General features: G+C 34.9%; 1 protein-coding gene and 1 pseudogene across 1 annotated transcript in view; both read left to right on the forward strand.

Annotated features, from left to right (window-relative positions):
- Positions 1 to 18,874, forward strand: part of LOC145298595 (metalloprotease TIKI1-like) — a 417,606-nt gene that overhangs the window by 125,368 nt on the left and 273,364 nt on the right. The window lies entirely within an intron of this gene.
- LOC145242061 (5S ribosomal RNA) lies at positions 10,746 to 10,862 on the forward strand (annotated as a pseudogene).

The following is an 18,874-nucleotide window of genomic DNA, read 5'->3' on the forward strand; positions in this document are numbered from 1 at the left end:
CAAGGCTTGTTAGAAGACATAGGCCCTTTCATTAGCTATGTTGTTCACCCAAGGCTTGTTAGAAGACATAGGCCCTTTCATTAGCTACGTTGTTCACCCAAGGCTTGTTAGAAGACATAGGCTCTTTCATTGGCTACATTATTCACCCAATGCTTGTTAGAAGACATAGCCCCTTCCATTAGCTACGTTGTTCACCCAAGGCTTGTTAGAAGACATAGGGTTTTTCATTGGCTATATTGTTCACCCAATGCTTGTTAGAAGACATAGGCCCTTTCATTAGCTACGTTCTTCACTCAAGGCTTGTTAGAAGACATAGGCCCTTTCATTGGCTACATTGTTCACCCAATGTCTGTTAGAAGACATAGGCCCTTTCATTAGCTACGTTGTTCACCCAAGGCTTTTTAGAAGACATAGGCCCTTTCATTGGCTACGTTGTTCACCCAAGGCTTGTTAGAAGACATAGGTTCTTTCATTGGCTACGTTGTTCACCCAAGGCTTGTTAGAAGACATAGGCCCTTTCATTAGCTACGTTGTTCACCCAAGGCTTGTTAGATGACATAGGCTTTTTCATTGGCGACACGGTTCACCCAATGCTTGTTAGAAGAGATAGGCCCTTTCATTAGCTACGTTGTTCACCCAAGGCTTGTTAGAAGACATAGGCCCTTTTATGCGCTACGTTGTTCACCCAAGGCTTGTTAGAAGACATAGGCCCTTTCAGTAGCTACGTTGTTCACCCAAGGCTTGGTAGAAGACATAGGCCCTTTCATTGGCTACGTTGTGCACCCAGGGCGTGTTAGAAGAAATAGGCCCTTTTATTAGCTACGTTGTTCACCCAAGGCTTGTTAGAAGACATAGGCCGTTTTATTAGCTACGTTGTTTATCCAAGGCTTGTTAGAAGACATAGGCCATCGCATTAGCTACGTTGTTCACCCAAGGCTTGTTAGAAGACATAGGCCCTTTCATTAGCTACGTTGTTCACCCGAGGCTTGTTAGAAGACATAGGCCCTTTCATTAGCTACGTTGTTCACCCAATGCTTGTTAGAAGACATAGGCGTTCTCATTAGCTATGTTGTTCACCCAAGGCTTGTTAGAAGACATAGGCCCTTTCATTAGCTACGTTGTTTACCCGAGGCTTGTTAGAAGACATAGGCTCTTTCATTGGCTACGTTGTTCACCCAAGGCTTGTTAGAAGACATAGGCCCTTTCATTGGCTACATTGTTCACCCAAGGCTTGTTAGAAGACATAGGCCCTTTCATTAGCTACGTTGTTCACCCGAGGCTTGCTAGAAGACATAGGCCCTTTCATTAGCTATGTTGTTCACCCAATGCTTGTTAGAAGACATAGGCCTTCTCATTAGCTATTTTGTTCACCTAAGGCTTGTTAAAAGACATAGGCCCTTTCATTAGCTACGTTGTTCACCCGAGGCTTGTTAGAAGACATAGGCTCTTTCATTTGCTACATTGTTCACCCAAGGCTTGTTAGAAGACATAGGCCCGTTCATTGGCTACATTGTTCACCCAAGGCTTGTTAGAAGACATAGGTTCTCTCATTAGCTACGTTGTTCACCCGAGGCTTGTTAGAAGACATAGGCCCTCTCATTAGCTACGGTGTTCACCTAAGGCTTGTTAAAAGACATAGGCTCTTTCATTTGCTAGATTGTTAACCCAATGCTTGTTAGAAGACATAGGCCCTTTCATTAGCTACGTTGTTCACCCAATGCTTGTTAGAAGACATAGGCCTTTTCATTGGCTACGTTGTTCACCCAAGGCGTGTTAGAAGACATAGGCCCTTTCATTAGCTACGTTGTTCACCCAAGGCTTGTTAGAAGACATTGGCCCTTTCATTAGCTACGTTGTTCACCCAAGGCTTGTTAGAAGACATAGGCCCTCTCATTAGCTATGTTGTTCACCCGAGGCTTGTTAGAAGACATAGGCTCTTTCATTAGCTACGTTGTTCACCCGAGGCTTGTTAGAAGACATAGGCCCTTTGATTAGCTACGTTGTTCACCCAATGCTTGTTAGAAGACATAAGCCTTCTCATTAGCTATGTTGTTCACCCAAGGCTTGTTAGAAGACATAGGCCCTTTCATTAGCTACGTTGTGTACCCGAGGCTTGTTAGAAGACATAGGCTCTTTCATTGGCTACGTTGTTCACCCAAGGCTTGTTAGAAGACATAGGCCCTTTCATTGGCTACATTGTTCACCCAAGGCTTGTTAGAAGACATAGGCCCTCTCATTAGCTACGTTGTTCACCCAATGCTTGTTAGAAGACATAGGCTCTTTCATTGGCTACATTGTTCACCCAGTGCTTGTTAGAAGACATAGGCCCTTTCATTAGCTACGTGGTTCACCGAAGGCTTGTTAGAAGACATAGGCCCTTTCATTAGCTACGTTGTTCCCCCGTGGCTTTACAATGATATGAACAGTCTCGATATAGGCATCTGCACTGACACTAAAACGCTGTGAAAAAGTGAGGAGGCATGGTGTGCTCTTCACTGCTTACGACACTGAAAACCATCACTGGAGAATTTTTAGAAATCTTACAATTTCTGAATTGCTGTGTTTCGCTTTTATAGACACTATTACAGCGTGTCTTTTCATTGCCTACATCTTAGCTAGCTAGGTATAAAAATCGATTTTTTCTTTTTAAAAACAACAGTAAATAAGCATAAATATTTTTTATAAAATATTATGCGGTCTGTAGTCTCGTTTTTGAACAGAATAAACGCTTTAAAATAAGTGGGACCACTAAAAACTTAGCCAGTTAAGTAGAAAACGGACACTTAGAAAAAGATTTGCTTTAAAACAGCAGAAAACAAGTAAAAATAGTTTTTAAAAAATACTATGGGGTGTATAGTCTCTTTTAAAAACAATATCTCCTTCAAGAATGATCATAAATGTGTTTTTAATCGATATTTATTCAATGAGATACCAGTTTTCTTACCTAGAAAAAATGGAACTAGTTTTCTGGGTACGATTTTTCCTAAATTCATACACACACACACACACACACACACATATATATAGCAAAGTATGAAATGATAATTTTTTTTGGTAGTTGAGCTACATGGAGACGTCCACGTTCCGTCCTCGCAGGAAATGCTTAGTCCTGGTACACAGAATATTATACGGTTCATGCTGAAATTATATCATAATATTATTTAGAAACTCATTCTTTATGTGGGCAGGTGGTGAGAGTGTTTTGTAACTTTTGTGTACTTTTACTTAATTTAATAAACATAAAATACCATAAAAACTGCCGTCCATCACTTTTCGGAGAAATTCTTTGAAAAACTAAGAACTTATTGAATGTCTTCCAAATCTTAAATGCTGAAGTGACAATGTTTTATTTATTTATTTTTTTGTTATTAAATTTAGTAGAAGGAACTAACACGATTTATTACGTTTTTATTCTTTTAGTTCATTCATTCATTTTTTCTTCTTTTTCTTCTTTTTTCTTTTTTTCTTCTTCTCGTTACCTTTGTACCTTTCTTTCCTACGTGTCAATCTTCACTGGTATTCACTTTTTATTTCTCTTTATTTTACACTAGCATTTCAACCCGGCGTTGCCCGGGTGCTTGAGCCAAAAAAAAAAAAAATACCCCCCAAAATGTCCATTTTTTTAACTTTGACCCCTATCATGACCCCTTAAAATTCATTGTTTTGGGCTCAAATCAAGTTATTAAGTTAGATCCATGTCCAAAGAACCTATATCTAAGATTTAGAGTGTTTAGACCCAAAATTGTCAGAGGAGTTTGGTAGAGTTCTCAAAGGTCAAATCCTTGAACTTTGACCCCTTAACGGTCAAATTTCTGGCCGAATATGGATTACGAAGATTTTACCCAAATCTCAGTACCCTGTATATCAAATTTCGAGTCTGTAGACTTAAAATTAACAGAGTTATTGCGTAGGAAAATGTACACACACACACACGTTCACTTTTATACATACTAGCGTGGGTGCCCGGCGTTGTCCGGGTGTTTTGAGGTGTATGCTGAGCAAAACAACAACAAAAAATGGTCAATTTTTTTAAACTTTGACCCCTATTATGACCCCTTAAAATTGATTGTTTAGGGCTGAAATCAAGTTATTAAGTTAGATCCATGTCCAAGGAATCTATATCTAAAATTTCACGTGATTAGACCTAAACTTTTCGGAGGAGTTTGGTAGAGTTCTCAAAGGTCAAATCGTTGAACTTTTACCCCTTAATCGCCAAATTTCTGTCCAAAAACAATCACATCGATTTTTCCATATCTCAGTACCCTGTATATCAAATTTCGAATCTGTAGGCTTAAAATTGACAGAGTTATTGCGTAGGGAAATGTACACAGACACACACACACACACACACACACACACACTTTTATATATATATATATATAGATAGATAGATAGATAATAGAATAGATTGTTTTTCCGTTTTCTCTTCATTCCGCAGCGCATGTTGACAAAATTTCCATTTCGTTTTTCATTGACCGTTTTGTTGTCCATCTTGTTAAATTTTTTTTTGTCTTTTCGTCTTCTCTCTTTCTTCTTTTGTAAATAGTGTCTTTCTTTTCTCTTTTCTTTTTCTTTTTCTCTTTTCTTTTTCCTTTTCTTTTTTTCTGTTTCTTGTTGTGAATCAATATTCCTCCCTTAGCAAAACATTCTTTCAATGCCGACCGGGCAAATATTTGAAGAACGACGCTGAATTATTTCCACTAATTCATCCGTGGGGGGGGGGCGGGAACATCATTACGCGTGCGCACACACACACACACACACACACACACACACACACACACACACACACAAGGAAAAGTACACATTTACGAATAACAATTTACGTATAAATAACAATTGTTACATATACACCTCCGCACATACATTCATACAGAGATGACCAAACATGCCCACATCACACGCATATAATAAAAAGACAGTAACATATCTATATAAATAAAGCAGTAGATGTAAGAGTGTGTGTGTTAAAATATTTAACCGATAGACTCTTAAACTATTGGTCACATAACACTGAAATTAACAAGAAAGAGTAATCATACGCCAAGGATGGTTTGTAATGAGTAAAATCTTTGTTTGGATGGATGAATAACTAGAGATAGACTTTTTATCAGTCAGCCTTTCAAATCCATTCCTATCTTATTTTCCCTGAAATGCAAAATGTTCATTTCAACTTGCCTACATATTTCTATTACTTTTGTGCATGCGCAAATTAATTTATAACTTTAAGTTGTTTAATTTTTAATCGGTCTTATCTATCTACCGATAGCTCAAACGGTAGGGAACGCGGTTGGAGTGTTAAATGTTTTGGTTTCGATTCTAGCTGATGGCACCCAAGTCATTCGTTTTTGGAAACTTTGGAAATCAATAATATATATTATAGATTAGGTCCAATATAATATACAATAGAGAATTGGGTCTCTAATTATAAATATGAAATTTGCATGAATTAAAATAACTTTAAGTGCATATTACGAACGGGCAAGGGCGGGCACGACCTGCTAGCATGAAAATAAATTGATGTTTTCTCTATTTCATAATACACGTTATCTCTATAAACAAACGCTACATGTACAAACCTATTTCTTAAGGAATTTATGCAAATTCTTGCTGCGTGGTTTCATTAATACAAGTTCCCTTGGTTCGCCTTCAATAATTTTCATATTTTTTTCCCGCTAGACAACTTCTCTTAACATAGTCATTCATTTATGAAATCGGAGGTATTTTAACTCTCACACTCATATATACTAAGACTGTCATCGCCTTATATCGTAACGTTATACAGGGTGTCCACAAAGTCTGGCTACATTATGTAGCCAGACTTTGTGGAAGCATCCTGTAGATTATGTAGCAAGACTTTGTGAGCACCCTATATATATATATATATATACAGGTGTGTGTGTGTGTGTGTGTGTGTGTGTGTGTGTGTGTGTGTGTGTGTGTGTGTGTGTGTGTGTATACAGGGTGCCCACAAAATCTGGCTACATAATCTACAGGATGCTTCCACAAAATCTGGCTACATTATGTAGCCAGACTTTGTGGAAGCATCCTGTAGATTATGTAGCCAGACTTTGTGAGCACCCTATATATATATATATATATATATATATATATATATATATATATATATATATATATATACACACGTGTGTGTGTGTGTGTGTGTGTGTGTGTGTGTGTGTGTGTGTGTGTATACAGGGTGGCCACAAAATCTGGCTACATAATCTACAGGATGCTCCCACAAAATCTGGCTACATAATGTAGCCAGACTTTGTGGACACCCTGTATACATAAAGTAACTATTCTGTCGAAGTACTATTATTGGATTTAAATAAATTTTGTTTCTCTATGCATTCAAGCTGAGAAGTAGGTCAACAATAGAACGTTCGTATTGGATGTTGAATACTAATCCTAATGTCATCGCTTACCCCAGCGTTGCTTCTAGTCATCTGAGTCTAGAGATAGACTTTTTTTATCAGCTATAGCCTTGAAAAGGCATTCCTAACTTATTGCCATCTTGAAAGACTTATGTTTTGGCTAGCCGGTTTAGAGTCTAGTTCAGTGGACTCTGGTGGCAAAATCTATCTAATTTAAATGTCTGTTTACTGTGTCATAAATTAACTGAAAAGTAAAGGCCACTCGTTGTCTAAATACCTACAGACACATTAAAACTATTAGAGGCTAGTTGAATAAACATACCGTGAAATATGGCGAGAGAAATATCTAACTTGATCAGTTAAGTACTCTTGCTTGGAAGAATTAAAATGCATTCTCTTTTTTTTTCCAAACACAACTCAATTTCAGAACTAAATAATTACTTTAGCATTCGTTTTGTGCTATCAAATTATACAAGCGGGATCCCATCGAAATTCCACAGGTCTTTCTATAGCAATCCGTGTAATCCCTTGCTCATTAATTTAAACATTTCTTATGAATTAGATTTATTCCATTGTTGGTATTGGTTTCTTGTTAGAATTCCTCCAAGAAAGATATCGAAGACTTTCGGGAGGAACCATGCGAATATGGACAACATCATAAGTGGAAGTGTTTGTGTGGAATGAAATGAATTCAAAATTGTCACCTCCAGGTTGTCAGTCCGTATTTTTAACCCCCGTGCCTGGGAGGTGATAGTGGTCTAGTGCTCAGCAACGTGGACTGACGATCTGAGTGTTCCAAGTTCGAATCCAGTTCGTTCCACAGAAATCACTTTCACTTAGGATGTTGGCAACCTTCATGTGGTCCCTCCCATAATCCCCGATGTCTGTCTTGAAAGAATACTGACTAGATACATATCGGTGAAACGAATGCAAATAATAGAAATTATGGATTAATACGACATCATGATGATAACCACCGAGCCACGGACACTTGCCGATTCACCGTTAATAATGATAATAATAATAATATATTTTTTTAATTATAAATGTTTACCAGAGTCAATACTGTTCAAAGAAAAACCTCTTCCATAAAAATGAATAAATAAAATAAAATAAAAAATAAAAAATAAAAATAAAAACATGAGGGAAAAGAGGTAAAAGTTCCCCAAAGAGAAATAACGTTTTTGCCGTCTCTTTTTGCCGACATATCGACATAAAGAAGTTTTTCGAACCGCAGTAGAGACAGACTCCAGAATCTTTAGACGTGTTTTATTTTTGTCCACTCGTTGTGCCAATTTTAGTCAATCATCAACAGAGTCACAAAGTCAATCAAAAACAAAACAAAAAAAAATAAAAGAAGGAAATGATGAAGAAGACGTCCTTATCCACATGGATGGACTAATATAATTTTTTTTTTTTTTTTACACAGTGATCACCACTTATCAAGGCCCGGAAGCCACTCAGGGATAAGGGTTATTGCAAGTACACTACGTTAGTGTGGAGATTTGATGAAGTGTTTACTTAAGGGGGCGGTTCATTAGGAATTTGTTAACATTGGACTTGAACACATCCAAGTTGTAGTCCGGTGGGAAGCAGGCAGACGGAACAGAGTTCCACAGGCGTGCAGTTCTAAGAAAGAAGCTTTGTTCATGGAATCCACGTTTTGATTTAGGCACAGATAAATAGTGGGGGAAATTTTTCACAGTGGATTCGGCTAGACGGGTGTTTTTCGTGAAAGATTGGCGAGGGGGGGACCAGAGATTGGAGTTCAGACGAGCACTTGCCATGGAAATAGCGATAAAACAAGGATAGGCTCGCAACGTCTCTTCTGTGGGAGAGAGGTTGCAGGGTAGAGAAAAGGGCATCCCCCACTAAGCCACGAAGTCTATTTTGTACTCTGTTAAGGCAGGATAGGCAGTTTTTAGCAGCTCCTGCCCAGATATGGCAACAGTATTCCATCCTTGGACGTACTTGGCTTTTATATAGATAGAGAATTGCATCAGTAGTGAGATATCTTCTGGAGCGGTAGAAGGATCCCACCATCTTTCCAGCGACCTTGGCAACAGACTAATTTTTTTGTAGGTTTCGGATTACTTTTTGATTATATTTGAAAGATTAAACCTAAAGTTAATTTCCAGAAGGAAAAGATATTTTTACACGTGAAATATAAAAGTTATAATGGAAAATGCTTTCGTGGTGACATTCGGAAACTGACAAGTCCAGCTAAATTTTGAAGTCAAATAAATGTATTGTAAAAAATCCCTTGAAAAATAAATATTAGTTTTCTGGGACTATTTTGAAGATAATTAGTGATATCTTAAGATATTGAATCAAATAAAAAAAAAACACATTGCTTGTAAAAAAAAATTAGATTAATTAGCCCTCAAAAGCGAGAGATTCTGGCTTCGAGTAATCAAAACAAACTAAAAGTCGCCTAGCATGAGTTCTACGAAAGCACAAAATGTCAGAAAGTCAAAAAGCTATCTGTAAATGATGTTGGGTAGTTGAAGGGAGGGAAGGGTTGCAAGTTTTCCCAACCGTCCATCCGTATATTCCTATCGTGAACGTTTGTATATTTTTGACCATTTTATAATTTAATTATTCTTGTGTGTTCCTGCTTTTAAATTTTTATATTTTCTTTCCAGATTATATCAAAATTATGTTACGCTAAATATTACACGTTCATTCATTTAACGAAAATATTAGAATCTTACATATAAAAATTACGCTAAAAACATAAGCTTTAAAAAAGAGGAAATATTTTTTGCAAGTATAACTTTTTTGTGTGAAAATATTAAAGAGACAATGCTTAATTCAATGATAATATCGTTAGTTCGAGAAATTATTTTTTCTCCAAGTTATATTGATTTCCTTAATACGGATTTATTATAATTAAGGGAGGGGTCAAAATGTTAATACATTTTGAGTCTCAGCCAATTATTTTACACGTACCTAGTATAAAGAAAGGAAGCAACGCACAAAATAATTAGCAGTTGATAAATCGTCGGCAAAATAAAAATAAAAAACACAAATAAGTTATAGCAAACGCAGTGAAATTCAATTCTCTACCGACCTGTATGCTTGTAACATGTGGAAACCGATCAAATCCTTTTTTCCAAACTTAATTTCCATGAAAGCTAGCGTATCAGCAACAATGGTTGTCGAGATTATAGGGTAAATTCGCTAAGCTTAAGCGCTTACATATACTATTAAGAAGGTTTTTGTTTGGGTTGCCACCCAGACTTGGGGTTAGTAGTAGGATAACAATTTTATTTTAGCTATCATTTCAGCATGACATTTTCGTGTATGGATTAATCAAATTTTATCCTACAAAAGTTCTATAATTTTTTTTAAACAATCTCATAAACAGTTTCTGCACGAAAAAAAAAATACGAGAAAATTTTTAAAATAAATTACTTGTTACATTTTTATTATTTGTTTACAAATTCTTCGCTATTAATTATTTCTGACTTACTGACAAAAGATATAGAAAGAAAGTGTACAACGTATGAAGAAAGTTTTAAAAAATATACAAAAAAAGGGAAAATAATTTAAAAAAAATTAACAATCGTGGCAACATATCAATATGGCGATAAAATAGAGGATCACTTTTTTCTTCGTATTTTGCTTTAGTTATTTAAAGTATAATAGAAATGAGAAAAACAGGAATTGAGAGTCGAGATAAAGACAAGGAAACTAGCAAATGATTGCAGAGAATTTTACAGCTTACTCCCCAACACACACAAATAGCCATCCGGGAATTCTTGGCAAATAAGTATCGGGGGGAAAAAGACCCGGAAGCGGAAGTAAGGATGATGCCACCAGAAATCCAGAAATTGTTCGGCCAGCGGATGTTGTTTGTACCTTAGAAACGAAATGTTCAGAAAGCCATTTTTTTTTTTTTGATGAAAAGGGACATTTCAGCAGATATTTCGCACTGAACAAAATAGTGACACAAGTAAATACAAAAAAAAAAAAAAATGAAAACAGTGACTACAAAACAAAAAAAAAAAAGTCCAACTATTTTTCAACATATTTATTAATTCTATTTTTTTTCTAGTATGTTACGAGAGGATGTTGACTAGAATAATTTCAAGGACACATCAGACTTTTTCCATTGTCACCTCTGCTAGAGATGATATTTTTCAATCTTATTTTGTTTGTCTGTCTATTATAGTCTATTATCTGTCTATTATATATATATATATATATATATATATATATATATATATATATAATGTCCTTATATAGATATATTATATATATATGTATGTATATATATATACACACATACACACACACACACACACACATATATATATATATATATATATATATATATATATATATATATATATATATATATATATATACGGCATAATCACGTTGACACACCGGTCCTCGTCAGATTACCGAAGTTAAACAACGTTGAGCCTGGCTAGTACCAGATGGGTGACCATTTGAGAATTCTAGGCGCTGTATGTGCTTTCCGCTTATCTCGGCATTGTTTCCAGTCGTCCTGAACCTCCACTTGCCACTGGTATTCAACCAGGTCGAATCAGGAGAGGTGTGGTTGGAGATTACGCAACTCTTGCCACAAAAATTTCACGTGCAGGCACCCTTACCGTGGGTATCCATAGTCTATCAAGACTGAAGGAAGCCTTTATATATATATATATATATATATATATATATATATATATATATATATATATATATATATATATATAATAGGACAACAAGACTATGAAATGAAGACACAAAACTATATATTGGTAGATATAGAATGGATCATTTATTGAATAATGGAATACAGGCAAAATTTGGGGGGTAGAAGGTTCCCCCAACACTCTATAATCCCTCTTAATCTTTTTCATCCCTAACGAACCTTACGCTAGACGCCGCATCTCCCACGTGCTACCTAGCACCTTCTCTACTCTTCTGATGAGAAGCAATAGGCTTCGAAATGCCCTGGCATAAAGTGTTCCTTCTATCCCCCAAATTTTGCCTGTATTCCATTATTCAATAAATGATCCATTCTATATCTACCAATATATAGTTTTGTGTCTTCATTTCATACTCTTGTTGTCTTATTGTATAAGCTCAAATAATTATTGTTGAGCTTGGCATTATCCGGATAAGTCTCCTTTTGTGGAATTGATCTTTCTCTTTTCCTTTTACATAAAGCTATATATATATATATATATATATATATATATATATATATATATATATATATATATAAAGATTAAATTTAGATAGTATAGAGAGATGTGTACAGAACAGGAGACTTTGATGGTTTGACCACGCTGACAGAACGGATGAAAGTTCTTGGATTAATTTAAAACAGTTGAGGTAACGGTGTCAGTTCACAAGGAAAACATGGGAAGAAGAGATAAGGATGGAATTGAGAGAGAAAGTAAAGACCTTAGAACAAGTACATTTTAGGGGCTCTTATAGGTCAATTTCATTTTAGATTTTTTTTTTGTATTGGTTCACTTTCTACTCCCCATAATAATAGTATATAGTTAAGTAATAGATATGATTAGAAATAAACCTATAGAAAACAGGATGTATGTCTACAGCTAAATCACTGTTTAATCTAAGCAAAGTGAACCCATCAATAGGGCTGTGACAACAGCATATTCTTTTCATTGTTTTGACTCTTGAGTATATATCCGACACAGTTAGACTCAGTTAATCAACCAAGAACCACATCAGTCTATATAAAAACATATAAAATATTAACTGATACACACTCGAGAGTCAAAACAATGAAAAGAATATGCTGTTGTCACAGCTCTACTCATCAAACAGGTCGCCCAATTCATATATTTAAGGCATAAACTGATTTTCTCCAGTGACCACGGCATGACATTGAAACACAGAATCGGGCTGTGTTGGGCGGCTTTTCAAAAACTCAGCACCATTCTAAAATCAAAAAGAGTGCCGAGAACTGTAAAAGTTTATTTAATTGATGTCCTCCCAGTAGTTTTATATGGACTTGATTGTCTAACATGGACCAAACAGCTCGCCAATTGCGTTGAGGTGATTCAAAATCGCGTAATGCGTTTCATTACAGGACATCGACTGATCGAAAAAAACAAAATATCCAACCTTCGTCAAACCACTTCCCGTCCCCTCTATTTGATAAAATTAAAAGTAAAACCCTTAAACTTTTTGGCCATGTCAAACGATCAACCACTGGTCTGTCAAAGTTATGCCTTGAGGGCATGGTAGACGGCAAAAGAGGAAGAGGAAAGCCAAGAGAAGGTGGAGAGAAAATGTTTTTGGACATCTCTCAACGGTTGGGTGTCCATTAACCAACTTGCCCTGGATCGGAAGGAATAGCGAAAAATAAGTCACGTGGGTTCACAATCCGCACCAAGCAGAAGGTTCGATTCATGATGATCGATAATAGATACCAAGTTTCCATAATAGATTATAATAATTTAGAATGTTATTACATTGCTTATCATGGTTTGTTTCAGATGTGGTTGTAGGCGTTATTATGCGCGTAGCCTGCCTGATTGCTTGCTGTTATTGTTGGTGTTTACTGTTCCGTCTGAACTTCGTTTTCGTTAGCTTTAAAAGCCCGAGTAAAAGCATCGTCTCTGAACTAATCTCTCGACTTTTCTGCGTGTGCAAGCGTAAATATTTGACGACAAAACAAGACAACAAATAAACCCCAAGTCGCTCACCTCGCCCCCTCCTCCTTCTCCTCAAAATCAAGAGCAGCTTGACGAATATTAGAGAAACGTTTCGGTGTAAGTTTCGAGATTTATTACCGTTAAAAGCGTCTCTCTTTCTTTCACTGCTTTTGTTCTGATTGGATAGGCTCGGTGTTTTATTGCAAAAATGAGATTCATAGGATCGACCGACCCTTTATTTCGCTGTCTGTCTACGCTATTCGGTTGATTGCTATATAAAGTACAACACTACAACACACACTAACACGCGGATGCGCGAGCACATATATATTTACTACTTTATGTATCATGTATATATCTTCTGCTTCGGTATTTACTTCAGCATTATTCAATAGAGTTTGTAGAGCTTAGTAGTAGTATAAAAAGTTCTCATGTAGTTGTTGTCTCCTTGTTTCTACTTTCATTTTTTTTTCTCGCTCACATGCCCTATTCCGAATTTGTAGCTGTGGGCAAGCATCAGTATATATATATATATTTTTTTTTTTTTTTTTACCAAAACGGATATAAACAATGCTCTTTTTTAAAAAAAAGTTTTAACTTTTTAATACAGATATAAATTATTGCACAATAAAAACTAATTGGTAATCCGGCATATTTTTCAGGGCATTCCATTGTTGCATTACTTCCCGCGTTTTCTAGACGGTGATAACTGATTTGGTGTCCCCAACAAAAACAATCAAATATTTTAACTGAAGGAATTTTTCACATATTTAATTACCGAGACATTATTATTATTATTATTATTATTATTATTATTATTATTATTATTATTATTATTATTATTATTATTATTATTGTTGTTGTTGTTGTTGTTGTTGTTGTTGTTGTCGCTGCTGCTGCTGCTGCTGCTGCTGCTGTTGTTGGTAGTAGAAGCTTGGCGTAAGGATCATACTTTTCTGTAAGAAAATGTTTACTGTTTCACATAAAAAACAGTAATAAGAAATAAATATTACACATTTATTAATTAAAAATAAACATTTTTCACATTGTTTCACTTACGTTTTTTTTTGTGAAAATATATAACAAAAAGCGATTACAACTTATGTATTATAATTAGGGATATGACAACAGCATATTATTTTCCTTGTTTTGATTCTCAGGTATGTATACATTGATATCTTATGTTTTTATGTAGAGTGATATGGTTCTTGGTTGAGTAATTGTGTCTGTGTCGGATATATACTTGAGAGTAAAAACAATGAAAAATATGTGCTGTTGTCATAGCCCTAATTATGATACATAACAAGTACGAATCCAGTATATCTTGTTGTCGAAGAATTTTTAATAATACTAACTATAAGTTCATTCAATGAAAATTTATTTTGAAGCGTCTTTTTTATGCGACACATTCTTAAAAAAATATATTATTCTTACGCAAAAAAAAAAAATCCCTTAATAAAATATATAAAAAAATCTTTCAGTTAAAATATATTTGAACATGTTTCGACGGGGACTCCAAATCAGCTATTGCCGTCTATAAAACACAGGAATTAATGCAACAGTGAAATGCCTCGAAGAATATGCCAGATAACCATAATTATCTTTGTGCTAATTAAAGTACAGTGAAACCCGGATATTAGAGTAACCCTGATATAAGAGATATGTAGGGGCATGAGAAGAAGTTTCTAATATCCGGGTTACTCTGTATTTAGCTATCCGGAAATTGTGTTCAATTTATTGTATCTGGTGATTTTTTTTTTTTAATAATATGCGGAACTGTCTTCCGTTTGCCTGCTTTCCATCTGACTACAATATGGTTGCCTTCAAGTCCAACGTAAACAAATTTTTAATGAGCTGTTCCACTTAAGTTAACAAATTTACCGAATTTCCATTACTAACGATTACTATATTGTCACATTGACTACTGTACATCCTTTAACCGTAATTCTCGAGTGGCCTCTGGGCCTTGATAAGTGGTGGTGCCTATGTAAAAAAAGGGAGGTGGATATAGTGTAAAACCGATAAATCCCAAACTAAACATGAAAACTTCTGCAATAGAATTTTATCTTTGTGCAGTTTTTAAAATAGAACCATTTTTTCTTTTGATCTTCAGGCTTCTTCTTCTTCTTCTTCTTCTTCTTCTTCTTCTTCTTCTTTTTCTTCTTCTTTCGTATGTGTATTTACTCAGTTTATTTATTTTTCACATTGCGAGAGATAATTGGGAGTAGTTAGTCCACATCCACGTAATTATAGCGGCGGCATTAAAAGTCTTTTCAGTTAATTAAAGGCAGAAGAACAACAATCGCTATTTGTAAATTATAGTAGACAAGACGAGTTTCTTAGTACAAGATGGGCGTCAACGCGGGAAGATAGGACAACCAACAATGCATGATACCCCTTTCACCCCACCTCATCTGAATCATGTCATCTCACCTTCGACTCTCACCGAGTGACCTATATATATATATATATATATATATATATATATATATATATATATATATATATATATATATATATATATATATCGAAAACTCCTTTAAACAGATTTATTTAATTGTATTCTTTGTTTTCAAACAATAAAAATTTCTATATCTGAAATTTAATCTTTTCAAATCATAAATTTTAAATACCTAAATTTATATATATATATATATATATATATATATATATATATATATATATATATATATATATAAAGGGCGAATGAACTCTTTTTCTGGGTCAACGGCCAACTAGCACCCTGTATATTTGTGTGTGTATATGTGTATTGGGGTAGAGAGGGCTCTCGTAAGCCATGGTGAAGGCAACATTTCTAGGAGAAGCAAATCTCTGATTTAAAAAACCATAAAGCGGAAGACCAGTACCCGCATTAAGCTGGTCTGCAGTTTAATTTGTTGCTGGCTATCTTGCTCTTGCTTGTTGCTGGATCTCAACATTTTGAACCGAGAGAGAGACTTAGCTATCGTACAAAGCTAAGACTCTGTAACATCATATTTGTATAGATACTCCCTCCGACATTTGGGCTCATGGATTTTAAATGTCTGAGGGAGTGGCACTCGTCTGACAAGACGTTGCAATCATCATATATATATATTCTTTATGTAAATACAGCCATATCTTGCTACGATGTGCAGACCGTTTCAATCATATTTGATTTCATCGGCCAAGAAAAATTAAAATACAAAAATTAAAAAGGTCCCAGACCTTTTCAAATTTTGAGGAGAAAAATATTGCCATGCCTGGCAATAAGCAAAAAGAACTTGAAATTTTTGCTTATTGCCGGGGGCGCTGACTTCGTAAATCCCACTTTCCAACACTGGTGTCTAAGTTCTTGCAGTGCGAGAGAACTAAACACATCGAATGCAGAAGACAAATTTAATTGAAGAATCATTTCTGCAAATTGATGACCATTATTTTTCAGACAACGTTGATGATGTGTACGTTAGCATTTGCAAACGTCACGAAACAGGTCATCATATTACATTTGTTGAGACACCAGGGAAACACACACACACACACACACACACACACACATAGACATATATATATATGTGTGTGTGTGTGTGTGTGTGTGTGTGTTTATACAGCAGAAGCCCGGGACACGGTGGCCCTAGGATACGTTTTTTAGGGTTACGATGTGGAATACGATGTTTTCCTGGTCCCTGATTACGGTATTTGCTCCGCCTTACTTATAATGTTATTTGCTTATATACATGTGTATTATATAGTGTACAGTATTTTGTTACTAATTTTTAATGCTGTATCGTGAGGTTCTACCACACACACACACACACACACATATATATATATAAAGAGAGAGAGAGAGAGAGCGGAAGAGAGAGAGGGAAAAGGAGATGAACATTTCATTTAAAGTGGTCTACATAAAACCACTGTTTTTTGTGCTAACTTGTTTGATGGCCCTGTCAATTGGGCACGTAACCACGGAAACATAGGTTGATTTATGTAAACTACTTGTCATGTTTTTATAAAATACTAGCAGTTCAGTCCGGCTTTGTTCGGGCCCTACGCACTGTTCATAACTTCATTAAAAAGCTTGCTTCATGTCTGAATACCTTTATGTAAGATTTCAAATGTTTAGACCCAAAATTGGCTGAATAGTTTACTAGAGACCACAAAGATTACATCTTTTAAACTTTGACCCCTTGGCAGCCAGATTTTCGGCCAAAAACCGATTAAAAAGCTTGCCCTTTGTCTAGAGATCGCAGAGGTCAAATTTTGTTTAACTTTGACCCCAATTTGAACCTCTTAATATTTATTGCTTTGGGCTCAAATCAAATTAAAAGATTGATCCATTTCTATCTATTGATCTATATCTAAAATTTCGAGTGGTTCGACCCAAAATTGGCAGAGGAGTTTTGTAGAGTTATATATACGGCATAATCGGTTTGACACACCGCTTCTTGTCAGATCAACGAAGTTAAGCAACGTTGAGTCTTGTTAGTAACAGATGGGTGACCATTTGGGAATTCTAGGCGCTGTATGTGCTCTCCGCTTATCTCAGCATTTGTTTCCAGTAACCCTGAACATACACTTCACTTTCCACTGGTATTTAACAATGTCGACTCAGTAGACGGGTGGTCAAAGATCCCTGCCACAAAAATCTCACTCGCAGGCACCACTACGGTGGGTATCCATAGTCTGTCAAAGACTGTAGGAGCCTATTTTAAATATATATATATATATACATATATATATATATATATATATATATATATATATATATATATATATACATATATATATATATATATATATATATATATATTAGTGCGAGGGTGATTAATCAAAATCAGGAAAATTGGAATATTTGGGGGTGTCAGAAACGGGATCAGAAAAATGTGTGCCTATTTTCCAATGCCTAATACAATTCTTTTTTTTTTTTTTTGGTCTCGTTTAAAACTTAATTTTCCATCGCTGATAATGAAGATAAACTTATAAACGACCAGTAAAACTAAACTCTATAAACAAACCCGCCGACATCACGACAAATTTATTTTACGTTTACAAAAATATATGCACAAATCACATGTTTTTTTTTTTAAAGTAATCCGCAAATAAGAAATAAATCAACTAAAAATAACCGAATAGCTAAATATTTAGAAATTTAAAAAGAATTATATCGGAATCGATAATTCTACCAGAATTGGGAATTCAGAGTAGAATCGCTAATTTTCTGCGATTGAGGAAATATATTGGAATCGTCTCATCAACACCCTCCATATATATATATATATATATATATATATATATATATATATATATATATATATATATATATATATATATATATATGTGTGTGTGTGTGTGTGTGTGTGTGTGTTGTGTAAGAGTGTGTGTGTGTGTATGTGTGTAAATATTTGTAGGTATATAGTCCTGAGTTTTTATATAAAAATGTATATTTTAAAGTAAATATACATATATATATATATTAATATCATCCAACTTATTTCAAATAACAAGCTCAATGAAACTATATTTCAAACTTCAGAGCACATATATTAGTTTATTGCATTCTTATGTTCGAAGGAAAAATTAGTTAACAATCATAATTCTTGTTTATCTTTTAATTTTCATTTCGGCGAATTATGTTTTTTTCTTTATCGTTTGCCGTATTATGCACGTTTCACAACGAAAAATATCGTCTTTGGTTTATGAGGCTTTTTAGAGACAATCAAATATTAATAAAAATGTTTTATAATTGTGTGTCTTTGTTTTTTATATTAGTGCAAAAATAATGTCGTTTATATATATATATATATAGTTGAACGTAAAAAAATGACATTATTTTTGCGCCAACCTAATACTAAGTCTACGTTAGTAAAA

This window comes from Euprymna scolopes, chromosome 2 (genome assembly GCF_053919585.1).
Source record: "Euprymna scolopes isolate OS-2025 chromosome 2, ASM5391958v1, whole genome shotgun sequence".
NCBI lineage: Eukaryota > Metazoa > Mollusca > Cephalopoda > Sepiida > Sepiolidae > Euprymna > Euprymna scolopes.